Source organism: Nyctibius grandis, chromosome 27, assembly GCF_013368605.1.
Source record: "Nyctibius grandis isolate bNycGra1 chromosome 27, bNycGra1.pri, whole genome shotgun sequence".
Lineage (NCBI taxonomy): Eukaryota > Metazoa > Chordata > Aves > Nyctibiiformes > Nyctibiidae > Nyctibius > Nyctibius grandis.
In genome coordinates, this window is record NC_090684.1 from 6,878,466 (window position 1) to 6,894,158 (window position 15,693).

Here is a 15,693-nt window from a genome sequence, read left to right on the forward strand (position 1 = left end):
AAGAGAGGGTGTTAAGAGGGACAACGCACTCAATGTATGTCCCCCTGCCAGCCCTGCTCCCGCTCAGGAACAAGATGCTGCGAGTGGGTGGGAGTGACTGTGGAAATGAGAGGCTGGCTGCTGGTCCCGGGGCTGCTGGGGAGGGTGGGGACATGGGCTGGGTCAAGGGACCGGGTGTCCTCTGCATGCCGGCCCGGCTGGGGCTCAGTCTCCCTTCCCTCTGCGCTGACAGAGAGGCCGGGGAGGTGCTCCTGTGCTCGGGGCATCGGGTGTGCAGCCCCAGTGAGCTCCTGCTGTCTGCTCTGCCTGCTTTCCTCCTGGCAGGCGTGAGCGCACCGGGAGACAAGGGGCTCACTGTGCTGCTGGGAGGAGGGGACACTGTCCAGCCTGCCAGCAGGCCACAGGATGGAGCGACGTTGCTGCCCGACGCCTTTAGCCACCGTGCGTCCCTGGTTCTCCATGGCACAAAGACGTTGCTTGGGTGGAGTGTCCGCCTGTGCAGCTGGCTCTGCTGAAGGCAGTGGGTGCAGCTGGGGATCTCTCGGGACTTGTGCTTCAATGGGTCTGCCCCTGCCCTTGCTATCCTTTCGCTACCGTCACCGCTACTCAGCCCTGCCAACCCCACCCGGTCTCTCTCAGCACTGGTCTGGGCCCCTCTGCCCACAGAGAAAGCATTCACGCTCTTCCTGCCATGGATTTGCAGGCAAACCTGTTGTTCTCCGGGGCATCCTGCCCCTGAGCGTGGACCGTACCTTCAGAGGGAAGGTCTGAATGAGCTCTTTTGCCACGTCGTACATGAACGTCCCCAGCAGAGTTTCCTCTCCTCCGTCTGCATCCACTCCCTCAGGGGCAAAGCACAAGCAGAGCAGCTCAGAGTCGTCCCGACAAAGAGGGAATATCCGCGCTGGATCAGCCCCACCCTCTCCCGGGGCTCTAGCACTGTTCTAGCACTGGTTCTGCTGGAGCTCAGTCTCCGCCTTGAGTTTTGGTCAAGAACCCTGAGGTGCTTGGCCAGAACAAGTCTTAAGAGGGATGAAACCTCTAGAGCCCTTGAAGTATCGTGCCAGGGCACTGCAGTGCACAGGAGAAAGCAGGGCAGAAACCTCAGAGGGTGCACAAAGGCAAGCAAGACCCTGTCCTGGTTTTCCCCCAGGGCCAGATCCCCGCCAGATGTGCCCAGCACAGACTTACAAAGACAGCGATGTCTCTGGGGGCGCTGCTGACGGTCCCAGATGCAGAGACTTCTTTAGAGATGTGCTGCACAGTGACAGCGGTCAGGTGGACTCGTGCTGGCAACCTGATGACCACCTGGCCCCGTTGCCCTCGTAAAGGCCAGCAGTTTCCTGGGGAAACATCCGGCTGCAAGCAGAACACGAGAGCAACAGAGTGTGAGAGAGTGTTGGCGCCAACACTGCTGCCCATGTATCTTGAAGCGTAGGCGCCGGTGTGCCTGTGGGGTCTATTTCAGCTCACAAATGAGGCACGTGTGAGGAAATGGACAGAAGCAGGAGGCCTTCTTCCCTGCCTGACAAAACGGGCTCTCAGTATCAGGGAGCAGAGGAGAATAGCGGTTGTGAGACCATCCTAGTCAGGGCCTAGCAGAAACACGTCTCTGCCCAATGGCTCTGCAGGGCACCCCCCACCTCCCACACGCGAAAAGGCGCTGTTAGGGATGAGTGTGGAAACGGGGTCACCATGGAGAAAGCCTTTCAGCCAGCTGTGGCAGAGCACTGTGGGCAAGGTGCAGCAGTTGAGCTCAGTGCAGCTCCGTTCCCCTCCTGAGGGGAACCGCTGATTTCTAGCAAGCCCAGCCCTGTGTTAGAGCTTTGGTTTCAGGAACCTGATCAACACTGTGGACTTGAGCAGCACCACTGGACTGAGGGGAGAGCCCCTGAGCTCAGGCCCCAACTTCACAGGAAGGAAGAAAGGAAGGAAGGAAGGAAGGAAGGAAGGAAGCAAGGAAGGAAGGAAGCAAGGAAGGAAGGAAAGGTTCCCTGATGATTTCTACTACAATACCTGCAAAATAGTATCAGGAGGATTGAAAGTATGAAAGGCCCATCTAGCCCTGCAGAGCCAACTCCCTTCGCAGTTGTACGTCTCAGAAGTTCTCTGTGTGTCGATGGTGGCACCTGGAAGGAAGGGAGAGCAGATGACTGTATGAGGCCCCAGACCAGGAGGACTTGGTGCTCAGACACGATTTCTGGCGCCGCCAGCCAGGTCCACGTCTGTCAGTCCTGTCCTCATCGCCACACTGGTGGGGGTGCCCAGCTGCGCAGGGGAATGACGGCAGCCACGTGCCTGGTGACTGCTTCTCTCCCAGCGCCACAAGGAGAAGGTCTGAGGGTTCTGGGAGACAGCAGGCACCCACGTGTATGACAGCAGTGCAAAGCTGAGGGCGTGCTGCGTGGGCAGCAAAGGACGGCCCAGCCATTCCCTTTTGCAATGCAGTGGAGAGGAAGAGAGCCCCTCCATCAGCACAGGGCCAGCTGTGGGGGCAGCACCAGAGGCACCTGTGTAGAGGCCGAGGGCAGGACTGGGAGGGAGTCTGAGAGAGCCACTCTGCCACAGCCTTGCTCTTGGACCCCATGAAGCATTTAAGCTTCCCCACTTTGGAGAGCAGCTCCTGGAGCACAGGCTCCTCTGGGGAGTGCTAGAGACAAGCACAGGGCAAGGAGACTGGGCTGCTTGTGTCCATACCAGAGCTTTTCAGGGCCCAGTCAGACATCTCGACAGAGACTTCCGAAGCCAACTCGGATGCTGCCTGGTTCGCTTCCAGAACTTCCTGGGAACGCCATAAAGAACACAGAAAAGGACCACATCAGCAGGCAGCTCAGCGTGTCTACTAGCGCCCAGAGAGGCACAGGGTCAGCGTCAGAAATGCAAGGCAAGCCTTGTCCACAGAGCTGCAAGACTCTCTGCTGCTGATGGGAGCTGCGAGGACTGAGGAACAGTATCTGTGGCCAAGGCCCTGGACCCGAGGTGGGATGACGAGGGTCCCCACACCCTCGTCCCCACCCTCCACGCTCTCCAGGTCAGCCAGGATACGAGCTCAGGCCCTGCTATCGATGGCTGGTCCTGTGAGCATGCCTGGGTCTCACCACTGCCTCAGGAGCCCGGCGAGAGCAGCCAGAGGTGCCGGTGGGCCAAGAGAAGGCTGTCGGGAGTCCTCTGATGCCCGAGGCAGCCTGGTTACACTGGGGCTGGAGAAGCTCACCCAGCAAGCCCCTGGGGCAAAGGCTGGGTTTCTGCGGTCAGCAGTCCGACCCCACCAACAACCCCAAGGCGGGCATTCTCGGGGCTTCTGCCCAGCCAAGCCTCCTTCCCCAAAATGCAGGGTCACTCACCACCTTCACACGGCTGAGCTCTGCCCTCAGACGAGCCACCTCCTCCAGCACAAGCTCCATCTTTTCAGGCAAGTTCCTGCACAGGAAATCACATCGTGTCAGAGAGTGGCCCATCCCCTCTGGGGACCGTCTGAGCTCAGCGAGGAGTGGAGACACATGTGCTCTCCCTGCTTTGAGAGTGCTTCCCTTCCGCACCATGCTGAGCAAAGGGGAATGAGGGAGGGAGGCACGGGAGCCTTGGCTGTTAGGAAAAGGAGTGCATGCAACACGGGTTTGGCTGCCGCTTCTGCGCAGAACCAGTTCTAGCTCAGAAAACGTCTCTTACCACAGGGCCTTCAGTCGTGCAGACACACGTGTCGGCTCCTGAAAGGGAAAAACGCTCCATTAGAGCGTCCACTGCCAGAGCTGCCGGGGCTTCCCAGGAGAGGCTTCCCTAGGAAGACATGGCACAAGCTGCTGCTTCTTTGGGTCACCCTGCGTGGAAGCAGAAGAGCCCATGATCTATCCAGCCACTGTCAGCAACGTTCCGTTGCACGAGTTGCCTGTGCCACAAGAGTCACCAACCTCTCTCAGTCCCTCTGTCCGCCTTGTCCACACCGGCAGTGAGGCCCTGCTGTAAACACCAGCTGCAATTCACATCAGCAAAAGAAAGTTATTTTCCTGGGGTTGCTAGCGATCGCTGCAGTCGCGTTGTCTCCTCCCTGTTGCCTTGGGGATAGGGCAGCAGGCAGGCTGAGGAGGTGGGGAATCACAGAATCACAGAATCAAGCAGGTTGGAAGGGACGTCAGGGATCATCAAGTCCAACCGCTGCCCCTACACCACCCTGTCAACTAGACCATGGCACTATGTGCCATGTCCAGTCTTTTCTTAAACACATCCAGAGATGGTGACTCCACCACCTCCCTGGGCAGCCCATTCCAATGTCTAATAACCCTTTCTGTAAAGAAATTCTTCCTGAAGTCCAACCTGAACCTCCCCTGGCGAAGCTAATGCGGGGGAATGCGGGGTGCGGAGAGAGGACGCGCCTCTGAGCGGGAGCCATCAGGCCAGGCTTGAGGGGACTGCACAGCCATGATCTTCAGGTGTGCTTGGTGCCCCAGAGCTGTTCCCCATTTGCCCTCGCTGCTCCAGTGAGCACCGAGACCAGGCTCCATGGGCTAGGAGAGGTACTTCTCCATGGGTCCCCCTGCACAGCCCCTCTGGGAATCCCCAGTTCAGGCCTGGAAATGGCTACACCCTTCTCTCGCAGACTAAGCGAGCCATTTGGTCCAGTGGCCAGAGCAGCAGCGTGGCCGGGAGACTACCAGTCGTCCTGGCAGTCTCAGTCCCAGTCAAGGACATACTGAGGAAGCACTTGGGCACGGGAGTGTCCGCACATAGCGGACCAAAGGGAAAGCTGGCCAGCTGAAAGCTGGCATCCAGCACAGTCAGGCTGTCGCTCTCAGATGTTTGCTCCTGAAAACTCACCAAGAACGACTAGTAGCAACAAGACGACGACTGTCAAGAACGTCTTCCTCTGCAGGGCCAGCTTTTGCCTGAAAAAGAGGGAGTCCTGTGGCTGTCAATGATGCAAGTCTTGGGCAAACCCCTTCACAGGTGGATTTCCCTTTTCAGGCCAAAAAGCTACCATTTTGGAAGCCCGCTGCTGACAGAGAGCAGACAGAGCAGCGCCCAGGAGGACCACGATTTCTGTCCACTCCGTTCAACACTGCCGGCAGGTCTTCCCCAAAGGAAGGGCTCTAGGAGCACCTTCCGAAAGGGAAAGAGAATAATCCAGGGAAGTAAAGAGGTCGAGCAAATGAAGACTGCTTTTCAGCAGTCTTTCTGGTGTGGACCTTGCTCCCTCTTTGGTGCAGAAAGCAGGTCTGGCTACACGGCAGTTTTTTCAAACAACCGCCAAAGTTTGGGCCTCTGGCAAATGCGTGGGAGTGAGACTGCTGAGGGGCAGTCTCACCGAGAACAGCCACAGCCCGAGCAGCGCTGAGCTGCTCTCTCACCAAGAACAGCCACAGTACGAGCAGTGCCGAGCTGCTCTCTCACCGAGAACAGCCACAGCACAAGCAGCACCTGAGCGTCGGTGCCCCAGTGGCAACTCCACGCTGCTGGCTGGGGAATGCTCTCTGCTCTTCCCCTTTGCCTGCACTGGCCCTCAGACATCCCCTTTCTCCCCCTCAATCCACAGCAGAAACATGTAGTACGTACACGTCGACGATGAGAGTGCTCAGCAGATATCTCCCCAGGAACGTGGAAGAGAGATTCGCCACATCCAACTTCACACAGAAGCGCCTGTAGGAGGAAAACGACAAATGCCGGTTGCCCACTGTCCCCACGCTGCGGGAGCTGAGGTGGGCAGGAGCAGCCACAGCAGAGGCCCCTGCCAGAGGCCGGGCCGTCCCAGCAGCAGTGAGAGAGGGCAGCACAGCTGAGCTGCTTCCAGGGGACCCCCCTTCCTTTCGCCATCCTTTGCTTTACAGGCCTGCAGTGGGAGAAGAGGAAACAAGCTGGCAGCAGCAGTCCCCTGCCTGAGGCAGCCCAACCGGCAGCACAGCCCGATTCTCACCCTGTCCCTCCCTGCTCCCTGGCCCCTGGCACCAGCCTGTCCCTTGGCAGGCACCTCTCAGTGGCCTTTCGGGGAGAAAGCAAAGGCTGCTGTGCCCCACCACGGCCCCCCCACCTCTTTGCTGGACACTGGCAGTCTCCCGATCCCTCTCCTCCCCACACAGCTGCCCCACTAAGCCAGGCAGGACTGCGCCTCAACGTCCCGAGGGGGCCAGCCTCAGGTCCCTGGGGCTTGGCCTCCCTGTGCAGCAAAACCTCCCCTGCAGCAAAACCTCCCCGTGCAGCAGGGCTGGGCTCTGACCGCTGCAGCACGAGGCTTCTGTCTTCCCAAAAGCCCCTGCTGCACACGGGCTTTTGGCCAGGAGAGCGAGCCGGGCTTTCAGCCGACACCCATCCCCACAGAAGGGGGCTTTGCAAGCCATGGGGCTCTTCTTCAGAAAACCTCTGTCAGCTTCCCCATGCTGCTGTGCACCTCACTGGCTGTGTTAGTCCACGTCTGTACTACCACCCTGACCTGATGCCCCGGGCAGGAGCAGCCCACTTCGTACCTGCTTGTCTGGCTGTGGCTCAAACCCTCTGCCTCCCCTGACGGCTGTTGGTTAGCCTCATTCTCCAGGGAGCCTTCGGAGGCCTCTTGGCGTCTTCTCCTTGGGGCCCTTCTCCTCGCCATCTCTGGGCGAAGGCAGGCTCCCCAGTCAGCTTTTCTGTCTCAGCCGCAGCAGTGCGCCTGCTCAGGGCAACAGCCACACAGCAGTTGTGGGCTCCTTCCCCGCATGCCCCGCGGCTGTGCGGGCGGCCAGCTCTGACCTCACAGTGGTGGCGGCTCTGACATCACACGGGGGCTGCCCAGGGCTGAGCAGGGCCGGGAGACCCTGTGGGCTCCCCTGGGGCAACACGGCTGCTGGCCTCCCAGGCGGTACGACCCCGTGCCTGTGGCACCCCGAGCCCTGCCACGATCCCGTGCCGGCCGGCTGCCTGTCCTGTCCTGCCAGACAGGGTTCCAGCTCTCCTGGGCATCCCCAGGAAACCAGAAAGTGTGCTGGAAAGGGGGCTTTGCTCTCACCCCATGTGACAGCGGCTTCCAGCAGCATTTCTCCTCTGCCGACCGTTCTGTAGGCCAAGAAGAAAAGCCCAGTAGCCGGGATGTGCTGTCAAAGGCCCGGCGGTACGTCTGGTTAACAAGGAGCTTTTTTTTGTCACCCTTGCTGATTCTGCCCTGACTCTCCTGGTTTGCAATAGCAGCGTGCTCCTTCCTTGTCTTGCAGTGCCCTGCGGGGCCAAGGAGGGTCCCTGCACAGGGCGGGCACAGGCTGCGCTGAGGGCACTGGGCAGCGCCGCCTGTACCAGGGTCGCAATTCTACTTATTTTTTGCTTAAAAACGAGCAAGATATGAAACATTCCTAAGATCTAATGCAGGGAGCAGCTCCCCAGCCCCGGCCCTGGGAGCCCCAAGAGCTGTCCCAAGGCCTGTGGGTCGCCCCGCACCCCCCGCCTGCAGCCCACCCAGGGGCCATGGCAGCGGGGCCGGAGCGGGGAGGGGCCAGAGAAGGGCGCTGCAGTGGCTGGCGGGGGGCCCTGCCCATCACCGCTGGGCGGACGCCATTGGCTGAGCAGTCAGGTAGAGGGCGGGTTCCTGGGAGAGCTCCTGCGGAGCCTGCCCTGGGCCGGGGCAGTCTGCCCCTGGGGAGGGAGGCCAGGCCCTGCTGCGTGCGCTGGGCTGGGGCCGCGTGCGGGGGCGTCTAGGGGCAGTGCCAGGCTGGGCCTCTCCTCCCTGCATTAGATCTTAGGAATGCTTAGTATCTGGCTCGTTTTTAAGCAAAAAATAAGTAGAATTGCGAACCTTGTCCACACCCTCCCGCCCTCCCCTCAATGGACCTTCCTGTGCACCCCACTTTGGAGACAAATATTCAACACCGATCTGCATTGCCAAAGCCTTTTATTTCTTTTTGCCTTCTCTTTTCTGCCTCTCCTCCTTCTTTCCCTGTGGTTTCAGTTGAGGCTTTCTGGTTTTGCCATCTTCCCATGAACCTGCACTCGATAAATGCAGGTGTACGCTGGGTATCCCCGGTTGCTCTTCACAACAAGTTTGATGCATGAAAAGGCTCTGGGAAGCTGTGCCTTCTGTGAAGGAAAGAGGCAAAAGGAAGAGAGGGTGTTAAAGAGGGACAACGCACTCAATGTATGTCCCCCTGCCAGCCATGCTCCTGCTCAGGAACAAGCACCTGCAAGTGGGTGGGAGTGACCGTGGAAATGAGAGGCTGGCTGCTGGTCCCGGGGCTGCTGGGGAGGGTGGGGACATGGGCTGGGTCAAGGGACCGGGTGTCCTCTGCATGCCGGCCCGGCTGGGGCTCAGTCTCCCTTCCCTCTGCGCTGACAGAGAGGCCAGGGAGGTGCTCCTGTGCTCGGGGCATCGGGTGTGCAGCCCCAGTGAGCTCCTGCTGTCTGCTCTGCCTGCTTTCCTCCTGGCAGGCGTGAGCGCACCGGGAGACAAGGGGCTCGCTGTGCTGCTGGGAGGAGGTGACACTGTCCAGCCTGCCAGCAGGCCACAGGATGGAGCGACGTTGCTGCCCGACGCCTTTAGCCACCGTGCGTCCCTGGTTCTCCACGACATAAAGACGTTGCTTGGGTGGAGTGTCCGCCTGTGCAGCTGGCTCTGCTGAAGGCAGTGGGTGCAGCTGGGGATGTCTCGGGACTTGTGCTCTAATGGGTCTGCCCCTGCCCTTGCTATCCTTTCGCTTCCACCACCGCTACTCAGAATCAACAGAATCAATGAGGTTGGAAGAGACCTCTGGGATCATTCAGTCCAACCATTGCCATGACACCATCATGTCAACTAGTCCATGGCACTAAGTCCCATGTCCAGTCTTTTCTTAAACACATCCAGAGATGGTGACTCCACCACCTCCCTGGGCAGGCCCTTCCAATGTCCAATAACCCTTTCTGAAAAGAAATTCTTCCTAATGTCCAACCTGAACCTCCCCTGGCGAAGACAAGACCTCTGTCCTCTTGTTCTGTTGCTAGTTGCCTGGGAGAAGAGGCCAACTCCCACTTCACTACAACCTCTCTTCAGGTAGTTGTAGACTGCAATAAGGTCACCTCTGAGCCTCCTCTTCCCCAGGCTAAACAACCCCAGCTCCCTCAGCTGTTCCTCATAGGTCAGACCCTCCAGACCCTTCACCAGCTTGGTTGCCCTCCTCTGCACTCGCTCCAACACCCCAACATCTTTCTTGAAGTGCGGGGCCCAGAACTGGACACAATATTCAAGGTGCGGCCTCACCAGTGCCGAGTACAGAGGGATGATCACTTCCCTAGACCGGCTGTCTACACTATTCCTAATAGAGGCCAGGATGCCATTGGCCTTCTTGGCCACCTGGGCACACTGCTGGCTCATGTTTAGCCGGCTGTCGATCAGCACCCCCAGGTCTCTTTCTGCCAGGCCGCTTTCTAACCATTCTTCCCCCAGCCTGTAGCGCTGCATGGGGTCGTTGTGGCCAAAGTGTAAGACCTGGCACTTGTTCTTGTTGAACCTCATGCCGTTCATCTCGGCCCATCTATCTAACCTGTCCAGATCCCTCTGTAGGGCCTTCCTACCCTCCAGCAGATCCACACTCCCACCCAGCTTGGTGTCATCTGCAAATTTGCTGAGGGTGCACTCAATCCCTACGTCTAGATCATCTACAAAGATATTGAACAGCACCAGCCCCAGAACTGAGCCCTGGGGAACACCGCTAGTGACCGGCCGCCAGTTGGACTTTGTCCCATTCACCACCACTCTCTGGACTCGGACATCCAGCCAGTTTTTAACCCATTGAAGAGTCCACCCATCCAAGCCCTGGGCACCTAGTTTGTCTAGGAGGATGCTGTGGGAGACGGTGTCGAATGCCTTACTGAAGTCTAGATAGACTACAGCCACAGCCCTGCCCTCATCTACTAAGCGGGTCACTTTGTCATAGAAGGAGACCAGGTTGGTCAAGCAGGACCTGCCTTTCATGAATCCATGTTGGCTGGCCCCAATGCCCCGATTGTCCTGCATGTGCCGTGTAATGGCATTCAGGATGATCTGTTCCATCACCTTGCCTGGCACCGAGGTCAGGCTGACAGGCCTATAGTTCCCTGGATCATCCTTCCGGCCCTTCTTGTAGATGGGCGTTACGTTTGCTAATTTCCAGTCAGCTGGAACTTCTCCAGTTAACCAGGACTGCCGGTAGATAATAGAGAGTGGTTTGGCAAGTTCATCTGCCAGTTCCTTCATTACTCTGGGGTGAATCCCATCCGGGCCCATAGCCTTGTGGGTGTCCAACTGGCACAGCAGGTCACTAACTGTCTCCTCCTGGATGACGGGAGGTTCACACAGCCCCCCGTCCCTAACTTCAGGCTCTGGGGGCCGAGTCTCCTGAGGACAACCGGTCTTGACATTAAAGACCAAGGCAAAGAAGGCATTGAGCACCTCTGCCTTTTCCTCATCCCCTGACACTACACTACCCTCCTCATTCAGCAAGTGGTGGAGGCTCTCCTTGACCCTCCTTTTGCTGCTGATGTATTTGTAGAAGCTTTTTTTGTTATCTTTGACCGTAGCAGTTATAATTTATCCTGTAATTGTCATTCGCCTTGTGTTTGTAATTGTGGACAATCACCTCATTCTTCTGATCCCTCAGAGTCATAAACCTCCAACATGGCCTGGGATACGTTTATATTGTTAAGTTTCTATTCTCTTGAGATAGTTGCTCTTTAGATTGTTAAGATACTGTTAAATATTTGCCAAGACTGTTAAGATACATATCAAGATGGTGGACGAAGCTGTCCACCCGCGATGTAAGCATGTCTTGTTTTATTTGTTGTGTGAAACACTATCTTTAAGTTTGCTTTATTGTTAAAATACAAATTTCCGTATGAGGACTGCCACATTTTTCAATACTAACTTTCATGAGAGAGATAAATACTATGTTTGCCTACAACTTTCTGTTTGAAAAAGCAATAAGCAGTATTTTAAACTAATGTCTGAAGACTAATTTTGTTTGAATTTATTTCTGTCTGACAAATTGTCGATTGACATATTTGTTAAACGATGAAACAAAGAGGCATTGCCTTCGTGTAGTATTCTTTTCATGACTTCCAAGTGCCCAGTGGATTAAGCACATTCTGTTTTAATATGTTATGCGGTTGTGTAATGTTGTTGTTCTTATTGTGTATTGTCACTGTTAACACTATGCAACTTGTACCTACCTCATCACCGGGTGGCATCGGATATGCCAACCGAAGCCATCTATTGTACAAATTGTTTGAACTTGTTGATTGTTTACAATTTTAGGATTCTAGCCAACTGATTGTAAAAAGTTGTATGTTTAAATGGTCTTTTCCTGCTATACTATCCTTTTCTTCTCCCACCACCACGGGATCCTGAAGACAGCGACCTGAGACGACGTAGCAAACTTTGAGCCACAGGGTGGTGTGGGGGACCACAAAATGGCAGATGAATGTCTCAAAGTTTGCAATCATATACGACATTTTCTGAGGCAAGAAGTTAGTCGCTGACTAGGGGTGAGTGACGTCTCTGCCCTGCAGCCCTCCAGCCCCTCTGGAGAGACACATTTGGGATGTCGGGCGACAGCCTGGCAATGGGCCAATCCTACGGCACGGGAAACGGAACTGTGACTGGCGGCTCCACGTCAGCATGACTCTGAAAAAATTCTCTATAAAAGAGACTGTTTTTGCCCCACCACATGCGTGCCCACCTCCGACTGCTGAGAATCAACAGAGGACCGACAGAACACCGCTGGGTCCGTGGTGGTGACTAACCCTGCTGCTCTCTCCTCTCTCCTGCTTAGTTTTCTCCTCTCACTTCCTACCTTTCCTATCGCTTCATTTTCTCTCTGCCCTCTTGTTCACTAAAGCGGTCTGAGTGGCAGCATCTGACCTCGTTTGTGTCTTAATGTCGCCCTCTGGGATTGCAAAGAACCTTCTCAGAGCCCAGAATCTAACTCGGGCCCTGACACATACTGAACCCAGATGTCAGGTATCCCCAAAGAAAATGGTCACAGCTAATCTCCCCTTGGCAGCTTGTCCGGCCCTAAAGCCCGTAACAACCCGCAGGACCTGGCACGACCCTGTCATGCCTTGCAAACCCTGATCCCTGAACGAGGGCAGCCAGCTGCATTTGGGTATAAATACAGCCGGGCGCAAGACAGGGGCTGGAGAAACCCGATGCCCTGGATCATTTGTCCCACACAGGTCAGAACCACCCGTGCCTGCAACCTTCCTGGTGGGACACCCACCTCTCCCCTCCACACTCCCCTTCCATGGCACCAATGTGGTAAAGACCCCCACCGTGCTACACGCTCCCTCTGGCACGCCTTGGCCCAGGAGGAGGAATGCGTTTGAGCGTGTTGGAAGATGTAAGTCCTATTTCCAGCTCTTCCCCTGCCACTAGGGCGTACGCACAAGTTTCTGCCATACTCGGTGCCTATTTAAGACACAGACACAGTTCCCTTCCGTGTGCTTGCAGAACAACCCCGTCCTCACGCCAGAGAAGCAGAAACGGAGAATTCCCCGATTTTGGCTCTGCTCCCTCTCCTCGTAGGACAGAGAGCCCCTTTGGGGGGAAGGAAGAAGGGCTCAAAATGCACGGCCAGCACAGCCCCACCAGAGGTGTGAGCATGCCCTGAGTGCCTGCAAACGGGCACCCTGGGCTTTGGACAAGATGGCATCTCTGGCACCATGGGGGCACAGTTTGTCGTCCCCACGGCACTACACGGACAGCAACACAACCAGCCTTTCCTAAGGGCAGGGTCTGGTGCTGCAGCCCTTAGGAGACCAAGCCATCTCCAAGAGGAGCAAAGCCTGCCCACGGCTGGGATGATCCTGCCAAGGCCAGGAACATGCGGAGAGGTTCAGCAATTGAAATGAGGAAAGCTGGGCTGCAAGAACTGGATTTGCTGGAAACATCCCCAGATTCCACCACTTTTGCTCGAGTCCAAATATTTTGCTGAAGCCAGAGTGAAACGTTTCATCTCCCATCCTCTTCCCTTTCATAAAATACACGTGAACAAGGCGTTGGGAAAGGGGGGCTGAGAGGGCAACAGTGTCAGCAAGGATTCAGGGGATGCTGGCCAGTCCCCACCACCAGAGCAGGGAGCAGCTGCGGGATCAGGCAAGCACTGACACACACAAAGAGCCATCCCAAGCAGCTCGCCGTGGTCTCGCTACCCACCCCCAAACCTCTCCCCTGGGGCAGCCTGTTGTCCCCAGCTCCATCCTCAGGTCCCGCTGCCCCAGTCTGGCCCTCCTCCTCTGCCTGGCCCCATCCCCAGCCCGGGGTGGGCACTGTGCCCCTTCCTCACATGCCAAACCCTCTCCCCTCCCAGCGGGCTGTCCCGTTTCTCCCCAGCACAGCTCCTGCCAGCACAAAACATGTTCACTCCCACAAGTCCCTTGCCACCCAGGCTGTCCCTGCCTGTCCCTGCACCACCCTACCAAAGGTCCCCCTGGCCTGACCCACTTCTCAGCGCCAGCTTCCCCCACAAGCCTATTCACACCCCCAGTTTGCACAGCCATTGCCTTTGCCAGTGCATCCTACTGGGGCTCGCCGAGCGCCTCGTTGCCTTTCACAGAGCTGACGAGACGGCCAGCACAGGCTTGAAGCGGGCTGACAGCTCTCCTGCCTGCAGCCCACGGGGTCCTGCTCCCCAGCACCCCTGCTCACAGGCTTACACACACACGCGTGCTCCCAAGCCCGCGCAGCCAGAAGGATACTTCCACTCCACGATGCTGATGCACGCCTTCCGCAGTGGGTTTTGCAGGGTTAAGCAGAACAGAGCCCTGGCTGGCTGGGGGGCTGCTGGCGGCACCGGCTTCTTGGACTTCTCTTTCTGTTGCCTCCTCTTCACGTCACCCTGAGGAGAGGCAGGCTCCATGGTGTTTCTCCCCTAGCCGTTTCTCCCCTCCTGCCCCACGGCCGAGCCCCCCTTCCCCGGGTCCCAGCCAGCTGGAGCTCCTCTGGATCTCCCTTCTTGTGGAGCCTGTCTCCCCCGCACACTGGGGGAGGCCGTGGGTGAGTGGGGGCTGGAGCCTGTGCTCGCATGTACAAACACACACAGCATGAGTTTAAATTTAGATTCCGGCCTGGCTCCCGGGCGCTGTCACAGCTCCTGAGGCAGCAAAATGGCCCCTGCAGCTGTTGCTTCTTTCCCCGGCACGTCCAGAGTCCGGCAAGCGCTTCACATGCCACTGACCGGGGCTGGGGGTGGGAACAGGCTGCCTGGCGCTGGGCACACCGCCTGGGAAAGAAAAGTGCCTTTGTCCCAGGTCAGCTCTTTCCCCAGCTACCCCGGCCTCCCTTGCCCAAACAGGGAAGCCACGCTGCCTGGGGTGTTTGCAGCCCTGTTTGCTGAATCACATTACTCAGGGTGAGATGGAGAACCCAACTCTGGCTGATTCCCAAAGCAGGTTACCCCACAAACTGATCAGCACCCTTTCTCTGCGGGATTTCACCTTCATTTAGTGCAAAGTGCTCAGTTGAGCTCTGGACCCTGTAAGCCTGTGGCTGTAGGAACTCTGGGGCTTGGTCCATCTGACAGGGACTTTCACCCCAACCTCAGAGCTCCAGAGAATCACGGTGAGACCAAAAAGTGCTCTGGCTTGCTTTTCTGGAGAGGCAGAGGAAACCCTTGGCTCGTACCGCTCACTCAAACAACCCCCTGCTCAGCCTCACCTCCCCAGAACTGCTTGCAGGGTATGGAGGATGCCTGGGGATGCAGGAATCCAACAAACCTCGGCTGGATTGTGTCCTAGAAAGTCTAGCTGGGCTTGGGAAAGCCCGGTGGGATGAATAGTATGAACAGTTATGGTAAACCCTGAGCTGGAAGGCACGCAGGGAGAGAGGCAGGTTATCAGCAGCTCTTCACAGCAGGGGAAACTGAGGCACCAGGAAGGGTTGCTCTCGGGGTTTTCCTAGGGTTTCCTGGACTGAGTCAGCAAAATAATTGCAGCGATCTTATTACTTACAGTTATATCCCACAGCAAATGGTATCCCTGACCTACAGAGATGTTACAGTGGGATGTGACTGATGGGCTGTGCCCCAGTCAACCCCACGCATCCCAGGCAGCTGCTCTACCCACTGCACCACACTGCCTTGCTCAAAGCTGCTTCTCCTTTGCTTTGCAGGGTCATTGCACTGTGGAGGGAATAAACTTTGCAGCCGTGCAGCAGGCTGTGTCGAGGGCCAGGAGGGCCACAGTGCCAAGGGAACTGATCGCTCCCTGCCCATGGCAGGGAGACAGCATAGGAGAGCAACTCCTGCAGCTGCTCCAGCCAAATCTGATGCACTTCAGAGGAGGGGGCCCTTGATTGTAATGGGGTTAAATTAGTAACCTGACCCCTCCTACACCACTCTGCTGCATTCTGTGCAAATCAGAGTCAAAGCATTCCTGTTGAGGGCTCCAGACCTGTCTCCATGTGAGGCAGGTCCACGCATGTTCCCGTTTCTCCTTTAGTCCTCCTTCTTCCCCCTAAAGCCTGGTGAAAGCCAGGAGCCCTATTTCTGCTGCTGCTGCCTGGGCAGGAGAACCTGTCCCAGGGACAGCAAGGATGCGGGGCCCATCTAGTGGTGAGCCTGAGAAGAAACATCTGCCTTTTCACTCACCCTGGAAGAGTCTCAGAGGAAGAGGGCAGGGTGAGGGAGCTAGGGCTGCGCAGCCTGGTGCAGGCAGGGGCCCGTGGAGAGGACGCTCGAGGCCTCTCTGATCTCCGCTGCGCCCCTTCGCTCCCACACCCTGTGTGCAGCTGCTGGCGAC

General features: G+C 57.1%; 1 long non-coding RNA gene across 2 annotated transcripts; it reads right to left on the reverse strand.

Annotated features, from left to right (window-relative positions):
* Positions 1–7,823: 7,823 nt before the first annotated feature.
* LOC137674226 (uncharacterized) lies at positions 7,824–14,170 on the reverse strand. 2 transcript variants are annotated; one of them, XR_011049805.1, is made up of 2 exons: positions 13,654–14,170; positions 7,824–8,016 (listed from the first exon to the last, which is right to left on the reverse strand). It is a non-coding gene; the product is annotated as an uncharacterized lncRNA (long non-coding RNA). The 2 variants fall into 2 exon arrangements; XR_011049804.1 differs by having other exon boundaries at positions 7,824–8,025.
* Between the last annotated feature and the right edge of the window lie 1,523 nt (positions 14,171–15,693).